Genomic DNA, 17,308 nt, shown 5'->3' with positions numbered 1-17,308 from the left:
GGATTCGCTATTGCTGGAGCATAATGAGTTACGTATTTGATTGGAAGCATTTGTGTTTAGACATTATGTATTTGTGGGAAGCCTATTAACCCTGTTCACTATGTTTGTGCATAGACCTTAGTATTAAGGTTCGTATGCAGGCTTTATTATTCAAGTTTATACTTCAACATTTTTATTAAAATGTGTACTTTAACTCTTTATTATTAAAGTTTATATATCAAGTATATTTATTTCCACTCTTCTAGATTTCTTCATTTGATAGTCGCATAACACAGCTGCGTCCGACCTACTCATTCCTGTTACACATTCATAAAATGCGCAGAGTATTTATTCGACTATCTTTTTTTTAAAAAGCGCAATCTATTCATCTTCGACTAAATTGATGCGATCACGATTACTAAAATTAAAAAGACAGATATTTGATGAACTTATTCAATAAATTTGTTGCTCGCAACAAATGTTACAAGAAAAATCGCTATAAATTCGATCAAATATATTATTGTTATCTTTGTAAAGGAAAATAAAATATCTGCTTCTAGCGCTCCAAGAACCTAGTATTAAATCGTCAGCTATTAGTCAATTTTCAGCAATTAAATTAAATAAATTGCTGTCACTTTAGGAACAACAAAACGACTAACAGGTCTACATGGAATATCTTCGAAAATATGTTGTTAAAAGTTCATGAATAAACGCGAGAGAAACATCCTAAATTGTTGTAAAAATAGTTAGCTGTCCAAGGGGTTAAATAAGGTAGCTTTTATTCATTATAGAAGGCCGCGGATTCTCATATTAATGATGTTCGTATATCTCGGTTAATTATATGAAAACTCTCTTTGTAATTTCTGTAATGATATGAATTGTATTTTCATGTTTTATTGTCTACATGCTTCATGGTACGAGTATTACGGCGAAGTTAAACAAGGTATCACTCATGTATCAGAACTTTCATAATACGGCGGTATTTCGTTCGTTCGTTCTGTTGCGAACAATGAGACCTCTCGGAAATGAACTCCTATAAATAGCAATAATAAATTCAGTAACGCAAAAATGAGTTTTAATTGTAGTATATTAGTTGAATAAAATAACTTTATAAACAAGAGAAATCTTTATAATATTATTATCTTTATAATATTTTCTAATATTATATAAATATATTTATTATATATTTTATGGCATTAAAATTATCAACAGAAGGAAGACATTCTCGTTCAACTCGATCCATAGTCTACTAATTATATCCTCTTACAAACAAAAAATTGCATTTTAAGCACTATTTGAAGAATGCATATTGGTATTGGAATGCATAATGCAGATTGGTGCATATGAGTGGGATTTTTTCTTAACACAATGAGAACCGCAGTACACATTTATTCACTCTTTTGACCTTGCTGATTGCAGAAAGATGGCGCTATACTGTTTGATAATTAATATTTATACTTATAGTAATATCTATCTATGTGTTTGTCGTGAATCACTTTTCCGCAAATTCATTTGTATTGAATAATCAATATTCATACTTGAAACAATACCTGTCTATGTTGTCTTACGTCAGATAAATGGTTTTCAAAATAATTGAAACTGAATTCGACAATATTAAGCGAGAAATAAAATGTGCACCAACTTTCCAATTTCCGGGAACGAATCTTCCAGGACTCGTAAGAAAAGTAAAATAACATTGAAAACGAGCAAATGCCGGACGACCGTAGAAACGTGCATTTCGTTCCGTGAATCCAAGAAGAATAAATATTTCCTGAAGGTACACGTGGCACTTCAATTCATATCGCAATCGCTCGCAATCAATAGCGTGTCTATAGTCGTTTGAATCCGCCGTTTGATTATTCATTCGTGTATCTACCTAGGAAAAAGCCTCGATGACTTTGAAACGTCTCTTGAAGCGTGGTCTTCAGAGATATTTTTCCCGTCGTTCTGTTTGCAATATTTTCAACGATTTCCGCGGTCCAAGTTGCAGTTCGCCATAAATCATGCCGGTTTTCAACGATTCTTGATTAATGGAAGTGTTATCTTCTTTCAAAGAAGTTAGTGGTTTAATCTTATAGGATAATTGCATAGTCGATATAGGCGCGCGTTATCCATTAGAATCTTTGCAATGCTTTTACGCTTTATAAGCAGTTTGCAAAAGTATTGGGAAAAGTTTTGCGAATAAAATGCTTAGCATAAAATTCGTTTCGGATTTCATAGTGAAGATGGACCGATCAAAAATATCTTTTATTTACTGATTTATAGATTAAAGAGGAAATATGGTGGGGAAATACAATGAACTTAAGATGCGTAAACAAAAGGGTTATTTATGAACCAACATTTATACTAACATAATTAATGTATTATGTTAGTATATATAAATACCTCTGTTGCATGTACGCGAATTTATATATAGTGAGAATTTGTTCGCAAAAATGATTTGTCCAAAATTAATGTCATGCGACTTTTACTTATGATGACTCTTCTTTCAATGAATTATATATTCGAATATTTTTAATCTTGAAACAATATATGAATTATATGAATCATCTAACCTGAATTGTTCGTTCGCAAAGCAACCCACGTGAGCAAATTTATAAATACTGAAAGTTTATTCGCAAAAACGATTTGTCACAAATATTTGTTGCAGTTCATTATGTTTTTCAAACGTATTTTGAACATGACAATGATACGTGGATCTCAATAATGAAATCGAAAACAACGTCTGGTAATCTGGCGGTATACATATATTATATATACTATACATATTTCTGAGTAGATACATTTTGGTGGGTGTGGCGATTAACGATGAGTAACTGATAATTAATCCTGTCAAGAAAATACGTAGATAAAAGTATCCTCCCCCCTTTCTCGATTCGTGCGATATGTGTATACATATATGTTACAGATCAATTAAAATTCATGATTTCACTCGAAACTTCTGTATTTCTGAATAATCGATCACTGATAATTAAACTGCTAATAATTTCACGTATCAATGACAAAAATTAGTAGACGGAGTTCGAAACAGTGAAAACAATAGAAAAATTGACGATCACTGTTACGTTATTTTCAACTTATTAAAACCATTAAGAGACGAAATATTTATACATTTATTGTGTCTCTGTTTCTTTCAATTAATCCAAACAATCTTTATTTTGCATAAAGATACATACAATACATTATAAAGTATAATATAATTATCTTCATAGCAACTTTTAATGTTACAAAATCGTATTTTCAAATCAAACAAAAACATAATTTTATAAATTAAATGAAAATGGCTTCTATTATCCACTTAAATAGAAAAGAAAAGTACAATTAACAACGAGTGTAGCATCAACAAAAGAAAGTTAGAACTGTACTTTCTAAGGAAGTCAGAGACACGAAAATAATTATGAAAACAAATAACATGTTACGTAAAATAAAATTTGAGACAATATGATTTCCAATGTTATCCAGGTCTGTTGTCATGTTCAGTGGAAAGAATTGTTGTCAAAGATATATCCGATAAAGATAAGATTAAATAAGAATAAAGCATTTATCCAAAAAACATTTCATTATCAAGAAACGTTTAATTGATTGAACTATTAATTCCAGAAAAAATGATGGTTGCAGTGTATCGAAGATTCTCTGAACTCGTCATACTAATCTATCAGCGTATTACTAGATACGCCCGACACATACGCATAATCGCGTTAACGCGAATTTCCCGTTCTTAAGACATTCTCAACTGCAGCGACTAATTACGGCCATTAGTTATCTCACTTTCTCAGGGCATTGTCTTTCAACGTGTTCCTGCTGCTGCCTTATTGAATAGTCAGCGATAGTTGAATAGTCCAAACAATGATCTCGCTCTCTGTATAAATAATCACGCCTACGTTGTGCCTGCGGAAGACGCGAATCTCTAATCTACATTGCAGAATTTAATGTTACGCGCGCGCACATTGACTTGCTAATCGGCTGACTTTTCGGTCACAATTGCTAAACTCTGCATGCCCGTGCATAGAATTCGCGCGCACTGATTTATGGAAGCAGGAATTAATCAGAAATCTAATTAGCCAACTAATTGTAAGCGTTCCAGTGAAGTATCAAAGCTTTTACTTCGGCAATCGTAATTCAAATGAAACGCAAACACAGCAGATTTATCGTTATCTTAAAAACCGTTATTCTTCATCATATTTTAACCCTCGCAAAGCGGTGGCTGTGTCAATTTAGACCTAGAGTATTTCAAACGTTCGTTTCATTACTCAATTGTCGACAATTAAATGAAATAAATTGCTGTTGCATTAGGAACAATAGAAAGACAAAATATGTTTTGGAAAATTGTTAAATAAAGCTCAGAATTGTCACAAACATCGTCAATAGTACAATTGTGAAAATGGACCGTCGTCCGAGGGTTAATCGTGAAATAATTATGCGTTTTATCGATATGTGACATTAGCAGTTTAATAATTCTATATAGAGCCTGGATGTACTGAGTGAAAAAGAGATAGGTAATCAATCAATTCATTTTACAAATGAATTTTGTATTTAATCTCGGCTTTTGTACACAACACCCATTAATACAATCGTTTTTACGTTATTATTTCGATCGATCTCGTTGAAAGGTCAAGCGTTTCTTTAATTTATTTTACACGCAGATTTTTTGCAACAATTCTGTTACAAATCTCCAACTGACGTCCTTTTCTTACATCGTGCAGTACAATCATGACATTTGTAATCTTCTCATTTTTCACAATTTTACAATAATGGTGGAATATCAGCATCATATGTATTGTATATTGGTTGTCGATAATATTATTTCCATGACAATATTGCACATTTTACTAATACATTTGAAAAGTTAGGAAATTGTAAATGAAGAATACTATAGAGTTCTTAACGCAATTCTATTTATTTCCCACATAATTTCATCAAAACCTTGACATAGTAAAGACAAGATATATTATGCATAGATGTAACTTCGTCTTCAACGAGTACTTTCGGATTTTTATTTACAACTTCATGTAACATTATCAAAAGGAACTACTGTTTTAATATTTTTTAATTACCATTTGAGGAAAGAATCAGGAAAGAAATGCACCTGGTATTTAAAGAATTTAAAGATTCTCAGTATTCCATCAAATTATTACAATAACTAGACTATAAAAAGCACATATACAGAATAATTTACAAATTACTGTTAATGGAGACAATTCCTGCCTAAACCTAATTATCATTGTCAACAAATTATTTGCAGTACGACACTCTTTGAATCTATTTAGAAGTAAGCTTAGTTTAACCTCTTGTCCAACGATTTATTTTCAAAGAAACGTAGGCGTGCAGACAACTGAATTTAGCGCAACCCCCAGACAACTGAGTTATCACAAAATAAAACTAAAATATTTCTGTTTTTATTTAATATATTTATACAAGTACGGACTCCATTTCGTTCACTTTATTTATTCTTCACGATCTGTATTAAATATTAATTACTAAATATTAATCGAACATTAAATTTGTAACCGGCTACCTTAAAAATCTTGGGAGACGGATATATTTACGAAGGTTTTTAATGTTTTCCTAATGTTTTTGATGCGTGGCCAGCATTTGGGTATTTTTGCACACTGTGCGTCGCCCGTCAAATTCGAGTCTGTCACAAAAAATGTTTGACACTCGACAGTCGAGTCTATCAGTCGTTGCAGAAACGTTTAGAAAGAAAGACATACTTTTCTTGTAAAATAAAAAGACTAAACAGTGAATTACGTTTTACTTATTTTATTGTTATTAATCCATAATTCTAATCCAATCGTGGAAAAAATCGCCGGAAAATTAAGGCAACAGTCTTTATCGCTCTCTCATATATTTATTTACAGAACATTCGTTCAATAGCCATAAACAAGAAAAAGGGAACAATTAACGCGCATAGTAGTAAAGAAAACCTACAAATAGTAATCAGCTGTTATCCTATCGACAGAGATATATTACTTTCGTTTCGTACACGCACGCGGTCATCATAATTTTCGGCGAGCATTGCTGCAAGTACACCGCGAATTGCCAGGGCGGGAATATTCAGAGCAGTTCGACAAACAAAGAGCTTAATTATTGGAGAAATTTGTCGCAGCCGTCGGCTGAATTGAACGGAATTGCACGGCTGATTGTCAATCGTACTCGTCTGAGTAACCAAGCGTTGAATTTCAAACTAACAACTCCCCATAGAAGGAAGCGGCGTCGTTCAGACTCCTGCCGGAGTATGAAATAGCTTTTAACCGTATCAAACACCCTTTCTTCAACTCCGTTCAATTTTCTTGCGATATAGTTGCAAACCTTCGTCGACATTCAATCGATACAAGCGTCAAATATACTAATTTTTAATGTTAAAAACACAAGATTACGCTTTACGATTCACGAGACAGTGAAACATTATTTCACAATAACACTTCGTTCGATAATATGTTATCTAAAACATTTTCTAATTACTTCAGCTGTTCTGTGGAATGAGATATTTAACGAGTGGACAATATATAACAGCGTGAAAATAGAGCGTAATTACGGAATTACGTTTTATGATACCGTGTAAATCAACAGAGAAAACTGCACAAAGATAAATTTATGGACAATGTTATATTATTTTCAACTTATCACAATCATTAAAAGAGGAAAGACGTTGTTTCGTTCAAATTAATGTTCCACGCGATGAATTTGTACAATTTTTATTTTGCATTTAGATCATCAGTCTAACCAATATCTACTATTGAAACACTGAGTACATAATCGCAAAACACGTGAAACACCGCTTAGCAATTTTGTCAACAAGGAGCAAAGATTATACAACGTCGAAGATTTAAATGACGTTAATAATTGTACAGCTCGGTAATGTTATTAAGTTTACGTTTCCCGTTTTATTAATGACAGATTTCGCAAGTACCGTTCCTTAACCTTGAACGAAGGGTAAAATAATTCTTTCCGTCTTCGTTCATCGCGGAACTTCGTTACATCTTTATAGACAGTGCGCAACACATCCATTCAGATCCTATGAACTGCTTCAATCATAAAAGTACTGTTTCAATCGTAATCCGTCTGTATCCCGTGTCACGCGGCTGGATAAACCATTTTCAAATATGCGGTCCAGAAGAGTACCGTGGAGCAACAAACCTCGTTGACAAGCAACCTGACAAGTGGCGGCGATATGTCGAAAGCGTATCGATATTTAGAATCGATATAATTAATATCGATAGATATCGATAAATCATAATTGATATCGATAAATTGATATATCAGTTGAATATAAATGAAAATCATGCACTCTAACAAGAAATAATGTAATTATAACGTAATACATACAATTATAAAACACAGAATATTTTATTTATAATATCAGCGGCAGAGTTTAGACAACAGAAACTTATTCAGATGACGTTATTTCTAACTAACGGATTTAGATATCACGAGCTGTGTGTATCGATAGCGGAATATACATATATCGTTATATTTAAATATCAATGAAAAATATCGTTTAACTTGAGAGAAGTATCGATAGTGTATCCATCGTCGCTAAGCTCGACACGGCGGAAAAGAAAATCGAGATCGCGGCGCGACAGTGAAATTGACCGGGACAGTGAAAGAAATCGGAGTCGAATTGCACAAACGACTTTTCACAACAACCCGGGAGCCTCGGCTCCCGCAAAAACTGGAAGGATGCTAACCTTCGGATATCCGTGATCGACGAACGCAAACGAATTGCCGGCGTACTTTCGATACCGTTTCACCGGAAGTGTCACTCGCGCTCACGGGCTGTCACGCACGCCCGCTCCCGTGCGGTTTTTTGAGTTTTCGCGGAAATATTCGGCCCAGAAAACAAAACGCGACAACACACGGCGGCTGTCGGATACCACACCACTGTCGACAATGAAAACAACGATAAACGATAGACTACACGCGCGCTGAACGACGCTCGGCGCGAGACTGACGACGCGCGACGACGCGAACGGTGCACGTAAGCGTGCAGTTTCAGAGCGTCTCGACGTTTACCAATCAGTAGAGCGGATTCTTGCGTAGCTACGCGTCCGCGCATGCGCGCCGTTTGCCACGAATCTGAGGCCCGCTCGCCGATCGCCGAGTCCGGTGACAACTTGTTCCTTATTCCGCTTATACGCATGGTAAGTCACACAACACAGAACAAAAACATTCAAAATTACGTGTGAAACATGTTGAAATGCGATTACACTGCGTTTAGGTTGAAGCGTGTTGGCATAAAGGGCTGTTTTTTCTTTTTCTTGTGGTCAGAAGGACATTGGTGGGTGGGAAATGTGGAGACCGCCCCACAGCAGCCGATTTAACCTGCAAAACGAGTCAAATTCGAATTTCGAAAATTCTGCATAATCAGCAGAATTTTTATTTCCCGGGGTAGTAAAAAAAAAACAATGTAGTATGGTATATAATATAGTATATATCTTATACAATGCGTATGGCTACACAATAGCGTTTACCGGCGCAGTGCACCACAAGCATTCCAGACTGACGACATTTGGGGGCTTGGAATTTGGAATGGGGTGAACAGATGTTATATGACTACCGATGCATGCATTTTCTTTCGAAACACGGACCATAGGAACGGCAGTCATGATCCATAGGCAGAGTTTTGCAAATTTTATTTTAAATAATAAATAACAAATTACAATTAAACAATTGCCAAATGTTTAATTAAAAAGTTATTAAGATATATAATTCATTTATTATTTCTTATTTGCAAATGAAATATTATTTTTTACTTGGATCTTCGATAAGACAAATAATAAATAATTTTCTTTTTCTTTCGACAGTTGTATATTATACAACGGATGTTTTGTAGATTAGTTTTGCAAATAATTTATTTATTGGAAACCGAATCAAATTAACCTTCTCATAAATTATTATTAATTAAATTATTAATTTCTCAGAAATAAGATCGGACTGTAGAATATGTAAGTATCTTAATTTCTTATTAGACTGCGTAATCAAACCTAACCTCGTTTTCATTCAAAATGTGCGAGCCCACATGAGTCCTTACGAATTATTGATGCAAATAGGTACAATTGTAACCAGATATCGTGCACAGATGTGTAGACAGAAACAGAAATTACAGGCATAGAATTATTAGTTACCAACATATATTTTCAGCTGAAATTTGCGTAAAAATTAACTTTTTTTCGTATTTCATATTGTTTGGTTCTCTAATTACACAAGTAAATATTCTCTGAATGTTGTGGGCTTAAATTCAATATGAAATTAACGAAAAATAACGTAAACGTCCCAATTACCGATCCTAAATATTTCTAATTTGTTTTTCATACATTTTTCAATATATTTTTACCAAATTAATTTTAAAAATTTCTAATAACCTACCCTGCTTAAATTAATCTACTAAAGTAGACAAATTGAATTAAACATACGGTCAACAAGTTCATTAATTCGATCTCTTAATCATATCCATATCGGTGTCGTTTGTAGCAAAAACACAACTAGTACTTTTTAAACATTTTTTTAGAACTTACTTACTTAATTTTTTGCCATATGTGTTCCAGGTAATGTTGGTAATTAGGACCCTTATCCTATGCTTTAATATTATGAAAATCATAGGTTCGAGGGTTCACGAAGGAAACAGCGTAGAAGTAATTCAACGTACTCGTATGTGCTATTAATATGCTCGACTGGTGCTGGTAATCCAATCTCGTCGAGTTACTCCGTTTAGCGTAACTACTTCAGTGCCTCCGGTACTCACTGTTTGCGGTGCCTTCGGACACCAAAAATCCTGGTGCACGAGTGCTGGCCAATGTCCCAGTTATAATGCGAGGGCCACGTGCCTTCTGGGAACCCTGCCCTAATCTAATCGACAGCGGTCCAACTCCAATGGGAAGAGTTACGATCGGAACGCCGTGTCACGGCACACGTGAAACTGGGACTGGGAAATAAACTTTCTACAACCTTTAATTTTGGTTAACTTTTAATGACATTTTTCAAACAATTTTCAGAAATTCTTTTTATTCCACTCTTGGCATTAGGTCTCGGTACATACAGGGTACCCCAAAATTATGTTATTTCCAGGAAATTAGGGATTCCTAAAATCATTTGATGTAACTTTCTCCTTTACAAAAACTTTCACCGAGCTATCGTTAACGATTTATTCACAAAAAACACTGACCAATAAGAGGCGAGCTCGCTCGGCGCTAGGCGGCCGAGCCGAGGTATATTCAAATTGTCTTGATATCAAGATGCCTAAATTTTGATATTATCATATCAAAAATGAAACATCATTACTTCCTCAAAACCTGAAGTAAAACATTTTTCAATGAGATCTTTTTTATTTCATGATCAGGATATTAATTTGTTTAGTACTGTTTACAAACAAGGAAGACCTGTTTTTGTAGGTTTCTGGCGTTAGGATGATCGGATTTAGTATGACACGATTCAGGTGCAGTCTAAAATCAATAGCATGTGATGGCAACATGCAATGATAGAGGATGTATGTACTTTTGTACTGCTCGAAACACTATGCGATAATGCAGCGAGTAACGATAATATTCGAACATCTTTTAAAATGCAATAACTTTTTTCAAGATTGGACCAAATGACTTGAACATTTTTGGAGATGATAGAGGGATAGATAGATAGATAGATAGATAGATAGATATAGATATAAATACGTGTGCGTGTGTGTGTGTATGTGTGTATTCGATTTATTACAAAATATATATATATATATATATATATATATATATATATATATATATATATACCAAAAAAAGTTTTGGTGAAAATTAATTCTTCAGTTCTAAACATACAAGCGTGTATCATAAATACAGAACTAATGTTAACACTCGAATGACTCAAATGACTGGTTTCATATTTTCAATTTAACAATTATTGAAATTACAACGATGTTCCTATGGGGAACGATGTAATTAATTTCTTTATTCAAGCAATCTAATAGAGATCGCACAAAATCTTAAAATTCCAGTTACATTTTAACACTTGATAGGTTTAGTGGTAAATATGCACGGTTGGAATATTATATAATAATGTCGATTGGAAGATCACGCAAGCCCGCGCAGAAAAAAAATGAAGCTATTAAATAGATTGAAAAACATCTGCACAAATTCACGGCGGTTTTATTCGACTGTTGCAACACGCTCGTCACAAACAAAAACTTTTCGTGGCAATTATACATATAAGCTATCACATCCAATCCTGTTTTTACGCGCTCTTTTTATAGGATTTTCAGCCGACGTGGTTTAAAAAAGGAATGGCAATCCTCTTTCTCGCAATTTATTTGGGGTTAGTACGAATGACTTTTTGAAATTTCTGTTAAAATTTCCTTTCAAAGCGCAGTTTTAAAAAAGCTTCAATTTCAATTCGTAAAAAATCGTTTCTGTGTCAAACAAAAATCCCTAGAATTTAATAACGATAAGTTGAAATTTCTTCTCAAATTGCAGTTTGAGAAATTTCAATTTAAATTTGGAAAAACTTACAAACGGTAAGTTAAAATTTCCTTTTAAATTGCTATTTGAAAAGCTTCGGATTGAAATTCTTAATAATAATTTCCGTTGAACAAAAGATTCCTGGAATTTAATAGCAGTGAATTAAAATTTCCTTTTTAATTGCTGTTTCAGAAGTTCAAATTTAAATTCGTAAAGGCTGTTTCTGTCCTAGAAGAAAATTCTTAGATTTTAATAACAGTGAGTTAAAATTTCTTTTTAATTTGCCGTTTGAAATTTGCCGTTTTAATCTGCCGTTATATTAATATTTCACAAAAGAGTGAACAGAACTGAAAAATAATACACACACACACACACTCACATATATACAATAAATGAATGTAATCTAATCGATGTTGTGCATGCAATCTAATGAATATTCTAACGAGCGTATAATATCAAATTAGTGATTCTGTTTGTTGTCGATGATCATGGAATTATTTTATCCCTCATCTTCGTAACGTGTGTTTAAATTTAATGTTAATGTCCCGTTTAAATGATTTATTTAGTATCCACTGTTTCACTGTAATTAGTGCGATTTATTAACAGAGACAATCCTGCGACATGCTTTTATTTTTAATAATTTTGAAATTATCTATATACTTACGGTGACCGATAAATGAAAATAATGTATGTCAAATACATTTGCAAGAATTAGCCTTCCATTTTCATCATGATCTAATTCATAATTCTGTCTCATAATTCAGTCCTTCTGAAACTGCTTCCTGCAACGATGTTTCACGAGCAGCACTTGAGAATTCAAGCCAACCTCAACGATTTTGTTCATGTTCCCTATTGTATATGCAGACAACCTCTGCACAACGGATGAGTTATACTCTAAAACAATGTCGTATTACGTAAAGTGCCACACGACATTAAAGATTAGCACGACAAAAAGTGTTCTGTTGCAGAACTACAATACATTGCTTCCATGACAGCAAAAAGTAGCTTCCGATAAAGGATTAGCACAAGGAGGTTTATTTTACTGACATCCTGTATTTTGCTTCTATGGGTCCAAAAATTATGTTCCATTAAGACGTTAATAATAATTAGTGCTACAAAAAGGATTATATCACAGAAATGCAATATGCTGCTTCCATTAGCCCAAACGTACATTTGAAGTAGAATTCATTAAGAATTAGCACAGCGAAAAGGATTGTATAGCAGAATTGCAATATTTTGTTTCCATAAGTCCAAACAATGTGTTTCATATAATGAAACATATACAATAATTTCTATGAACTATATCATAGAAATGTAATATACATATATAGCCTCTATAATTACAAAGAGTATAATACATTTCAAAAAGGCTTCATTAAGAATTAGCACAACAACAGAAATTGTTACGGAACTGGAATATTTTGTTTCTACAGAGTGTCCTAAAATTATGTTATTTCCGGGAAATAGGGGGTTCCTGAGGTCATTTCAAGTAACATTTTCCTTACCGAAAATGCAAAGAAAATGCAATGGCTTTGTTTACGAGTTATTAACGATAAACTGTGACTAATGAGAGGCGAGATCAGCTGGCAGGAGGCGGTCGAGCCAATAAGCGAAACTGGGCTTTAAATGACTCCAAAAAATGTTTCACGCTGAAGGATCATCGAAATACATTGCAAATTAATTTTAAGTAACTCTTGCTAATCTCTTTCTTCGATGATTTCTTCAAAATATCTTCACTTTTTGAGCTTTCTCCTAAAGTGATTTTTATTTGCGTGTCTACCTTTTTTCAAGATATTTTTTTACATTTGAGTGTCTATCCTTTTTAGAGACTTTTATAAACGGCGACGCAGCATCGGCCAGCGTAATTGCGAAGTTTTCCCTGCAATGTCGTGCTTCATTTAATGGATATGCCGTGTTATACCGGGGGTTTCGTCAATTTCGTCCAGCAATGTTAGAGCGAAATCGTGTTACAAGATTGTGTGATATTATACGAAGGTTGTCTGCACACTTGTTTTATTAATACTAAACCTACCGGGCACTAAAAGCAAGTGACGTGCGTTGTTTCATATGAATAGCAAGATATTTATTAAGCGTTTAGGCATTTTTAGTGTAACGTACGAGTGAGCTAAGAAAATTCGATCATTTCTATTATTATTAGTATTACTGGTTTATTATTAGTATTATTAGCTTGTTATCAGTATTATTAGTTGATTATTAATATTAGTAATTTATTATTAGTGTTATTAGTTTTTTATCAGTATTATTAATTTATTAATTTTGTATTAACAGTATTCTAGTTTTGTATGCTATTTTTCAAGCAATTGTAAGCTCCCTTCATTACAATAGACATTAAACATTTATTATTATTATTTATTATTAGTATCGTATCGTTATCGTATTAGCTACATTATACTATACTAAATTATATTATGTTATCTGGATTGAAATGCTTCTTATCTTCTATCTAATTTATTTCCACATTTATTTGCAATTTGCATTTAAATTTTTATATACATTTCTCATCCTCTCTATCGGCTTTTCATTGCAAATTGTTAAAAAAGAAATGAAACAAAAGGAAAAGCTTATTGTAACCAGTTATTGCTTCGAATATTTGAAACACTTGATCGAACGTGTGAGTCATTCATTGTACAGCATCGGCGATTCTGCACACATATACGGGGGGGTTATATTTTTCCTCGAAGCGTGCATCGTCCTACAATAAAACGAGAAAATCCATTGCGTTGCTACCGTTTGGCACGGTCCACGGGTTTCCTCGTTACGAAGCGTGAACTCGAAAATTGTGCTTCCCGGACAGTGAACAAATTACAGTAATAACGAGCACTGATTAACTTCAAAATCCTTTCGCTGCGAGCCCAAGAACATAGCAGCGTATCTACGGCAAAAAAAAACGTTCTGCTTTGACTTTATAACGACGACAATTACTTTCCCGGATATTACTACAATTTTATTTACAACACGTTTCGTCTATTTAACGTGAAATTGCAATCAATGAACTGCGATTGTGTGCGCAAATGTTAAATAAAACTCAGCTGCCACGTTTGACCCTTCAACCGCGGTCAAATTTTTCATTTTTCGGTATGAAATCGCGGGCTAGTTTTATTTGTTACGCAGATGCGTCGTAAGAATTAGTCTAAAAAGGATGTAACAGGAGAAACAAAAAAAGACATTTTTTAAAACGTCAACAATTTTTTATCTTTTTAATTTAATTTTTCTTTGCTAAATTTTTCAAAATATTCAGGACGCAAATTCCACGTTGGCCGCGGTTACAGGGTTAATTAAATTCGACGCAATTTACATTTTATTTTTCCAGATTTGACAAACGAATGTATTTAAATTGACATAAATCGATATGAATGTAAATTTTATTGCGATATGCCGGATGGAATAAATGCGAATTTCCGCGATTGTTTAAATATTTTCAAGGGAACAAATTTCAAGTATTAATAATCAGTTTTCAATCAAATACAATTCGCGATACTGGGAATTTAAAGTGAAATATTACTTCAACGAACAGTCAATGTTACTTTCACTATTTCAAGTGGCACTAATTTTGACAGTCGAAAATATTCGAACACTTTTCAACACGGAGTTAATTTTAAAAAATTGAAACAAATGACCATCTTTTTTGAAATGTTGGACGGTCTAGTTTAGTAAACAATCACTGAAAAAATGGTTGCAAAAATTAAAATTGGTTGGAATTGTTGCACGATTGAAAAGATAAAAGAACTCATATTTTTTAACTCTTCTATTTGTGTAAATAATTAAATGTACATTTCATTTCGGGAATCTTGATCGCTTGTAACAGGTTTTCATTACTTCGGTAGACTGGTATATTTATAATATTTTCGTGACCGACTGTAAAGAATAGCAATCTAAGTGGCAATAAGATAAATTCAAAGCCTAACATACTTACCAACATACTTACCATACATTCTGTAGCTCCTTTTGTATTGAATATTACACATTGAATACATGGAAACTTTTTGCAAAGGAAATTAAACTTCATAAATAACGATTATGAAAATCATTTAGTAAAAATGGGTAGGCATACACACAGAAGATTGATAAAAATAGCATTAATTGAAATTAAACTTGTAGACAAGATGTCAAAAATATGTTTGCACGACATTGGGGAAATCGATAATAATATTCTAAAATACCTACGAAAAGTCATTTATCGTAATGGTATGTAAAAAAAACAATACTCTACGTTAGTATAGAATTTCTCTTTTATTGACGCAAGGTTCGCCACAGTTTAAATATTTACGAATGCCATGACAGTTCTTGTTTGCAAACGCCGCGACCACTCGAATTTCAAATAAACTAAATAAAGGGGCGTGTAAACTGTGAATAAGGTTTTTCTATACCTCCACGTATTTTGTAAGAGTTTTCTGATATTGTGTAATAAATTAAATATTGTGAAATATACGTATACTAAATCTGAATACGATTACTGCAAGAATCATTAGAGCGTTTCTTGAAAAAGAAATATAGTTTCTTATGCATATTGGGCAAACATGATAGAAAAGTTAATAATATTTAACAAACGTTTATTAAAATAATCATATTTGAAAGTTATAATAGTATTTAATTATTTTAATGAAACAATTTTTCAATGGATCAATATTTCAACTAAATAATATTTCAATTAAATAAAATTTCAATCGAACAATATTCCAACCAAATAATATTTCAATCGAACAAGATTTCAATTAAATAATATTAATTATAGTGTTAAAATCAGTGTTAAATGTTTTCATAGAGTACGTTATGAAAGTAATATCCGAAGAAATATTCGACGATATTTAACATATTATTATTAAAGTAATTGAATGTGGAAATTATAAAAGAATTTAATTATCTTGACTACGTATTAAACTATACTACATACTTAATATTTGAAAGTATTATACACATATAATATTTCAATCGAACAATATTTCAATTAGAAACAGAGTTTCCGTAATAAATTTTATATAAAATCTCGTTTCCACAGCTAATGATATAATAAATTAAAACTCGTTCCCGGGAAAATGAATGTTCATCTAATTCCAACGTTCGGAGATTTATTCTGCAAAAGTGGAAATTGGACGAACGTCCGCAGTCTGATTATAATACACCGGTGCCTAGGTACCTTGGGATCCTCTGTAAGGTTTCTCTCTTTTATTAGTTACATCAGCATCTAAATTGGTTTTCGCAGTTCCGATGCATATTGTGCCATTTAAAGCCGATACAATTAACTATGTAGTCCCTGGCATTTTAATTCAGGAACTAAGCGTACCGTGACATTGTTCAGCGTTGAATTGTCGATCCCGTAACAAATAAATATCGCACGGTAAACAACGACAACAGCGATGCCGTGGCGTGCGCACGAGTGTAGATTCGAAATGAATATACCTCTTATTGCGGAAAATGCTTTGAAGATTTAAATTACAAGCCCGCCAAACATACGCGCAACGCGCGCACAAAAGGGACGCACGCCGAAGGATCTTACAAAGCGAAATGTGTTGGGACTTTATATGAACTCATAGTGTGTACTCTTTTACCCGAGAACAATGCAACATTGTACGCGTCATATCACGGAAACGAAAGACGAAATGCTTTATGCTGCCGCGCAACGGCTACACATTTCAGTTGTTTAAAAAAACGATAACGAGTAACTTTATGTCCGTGAGCCGGGGCCCATGAAACAAAGAACGGACACGGTACGTACAAATCACGGAACAATTGTTTTTATAAAAATTGTTTGACATTGTTTTCCGTTATTATGAAAGCCCGTGTATGACTTTTTAATTAGGAAACACGCGGGAGATACAGGGAACCGGGTTTCAAATTAATGATGTTCACATACTCGGCTGAATTGTATGAAA

The 17,308-nt window shown here is 33.3% G+C and overlaps 1 protein-coding gene across 9 annotated transcripts in view; it reads right to left on the bottom strand.

The window, feature by feature from the left end:
• The window catches only part of LOC117220506 (uncharacterized), a 138,778-nt gene extending 130,814 nt beyond the window's left edge, over positions 1–7,964 (bottom strand). For 7 of the 9 annotated variants that reach the window (XM_076518696.1, XM_076518695.1, XM_076518694.1 and 4 more), the window contains exon 1: positions 7,668–7,962. The gene's annotated coding sequence lies outside the window, so the exon portion shown is untranslated. Of the gene's footprint in view, positions 1–7,667 lie in introns of all 9 variants that reach the window. The other 2 variants (XM_076518701.1, XM_076518700.1) reach the window with 2 other exon arrangements.
• Positions 7,965–17,308: the final 9,344 nt, after the last annotated feature.

Source organism: Megalopta genalis, chromosome 2, assembly GCF_051020955.1.
Source record: "Megalopta genalis isolate 19385.01 chromosome 2, iyMegGena1_principal, whole genome shotgun sequence".
Lineage (NCBI taxonomy): Eukaryota > Metazoa > Arthropoda > Insecta > Hymenoptera > Halictidae > Megalopta > Megalopta genalis.
The sequence above is the reverse complement of the archived record's forward strand: the minus strand, read 5'-3'. Positions and strand labels throughout refer to the sequence as shown.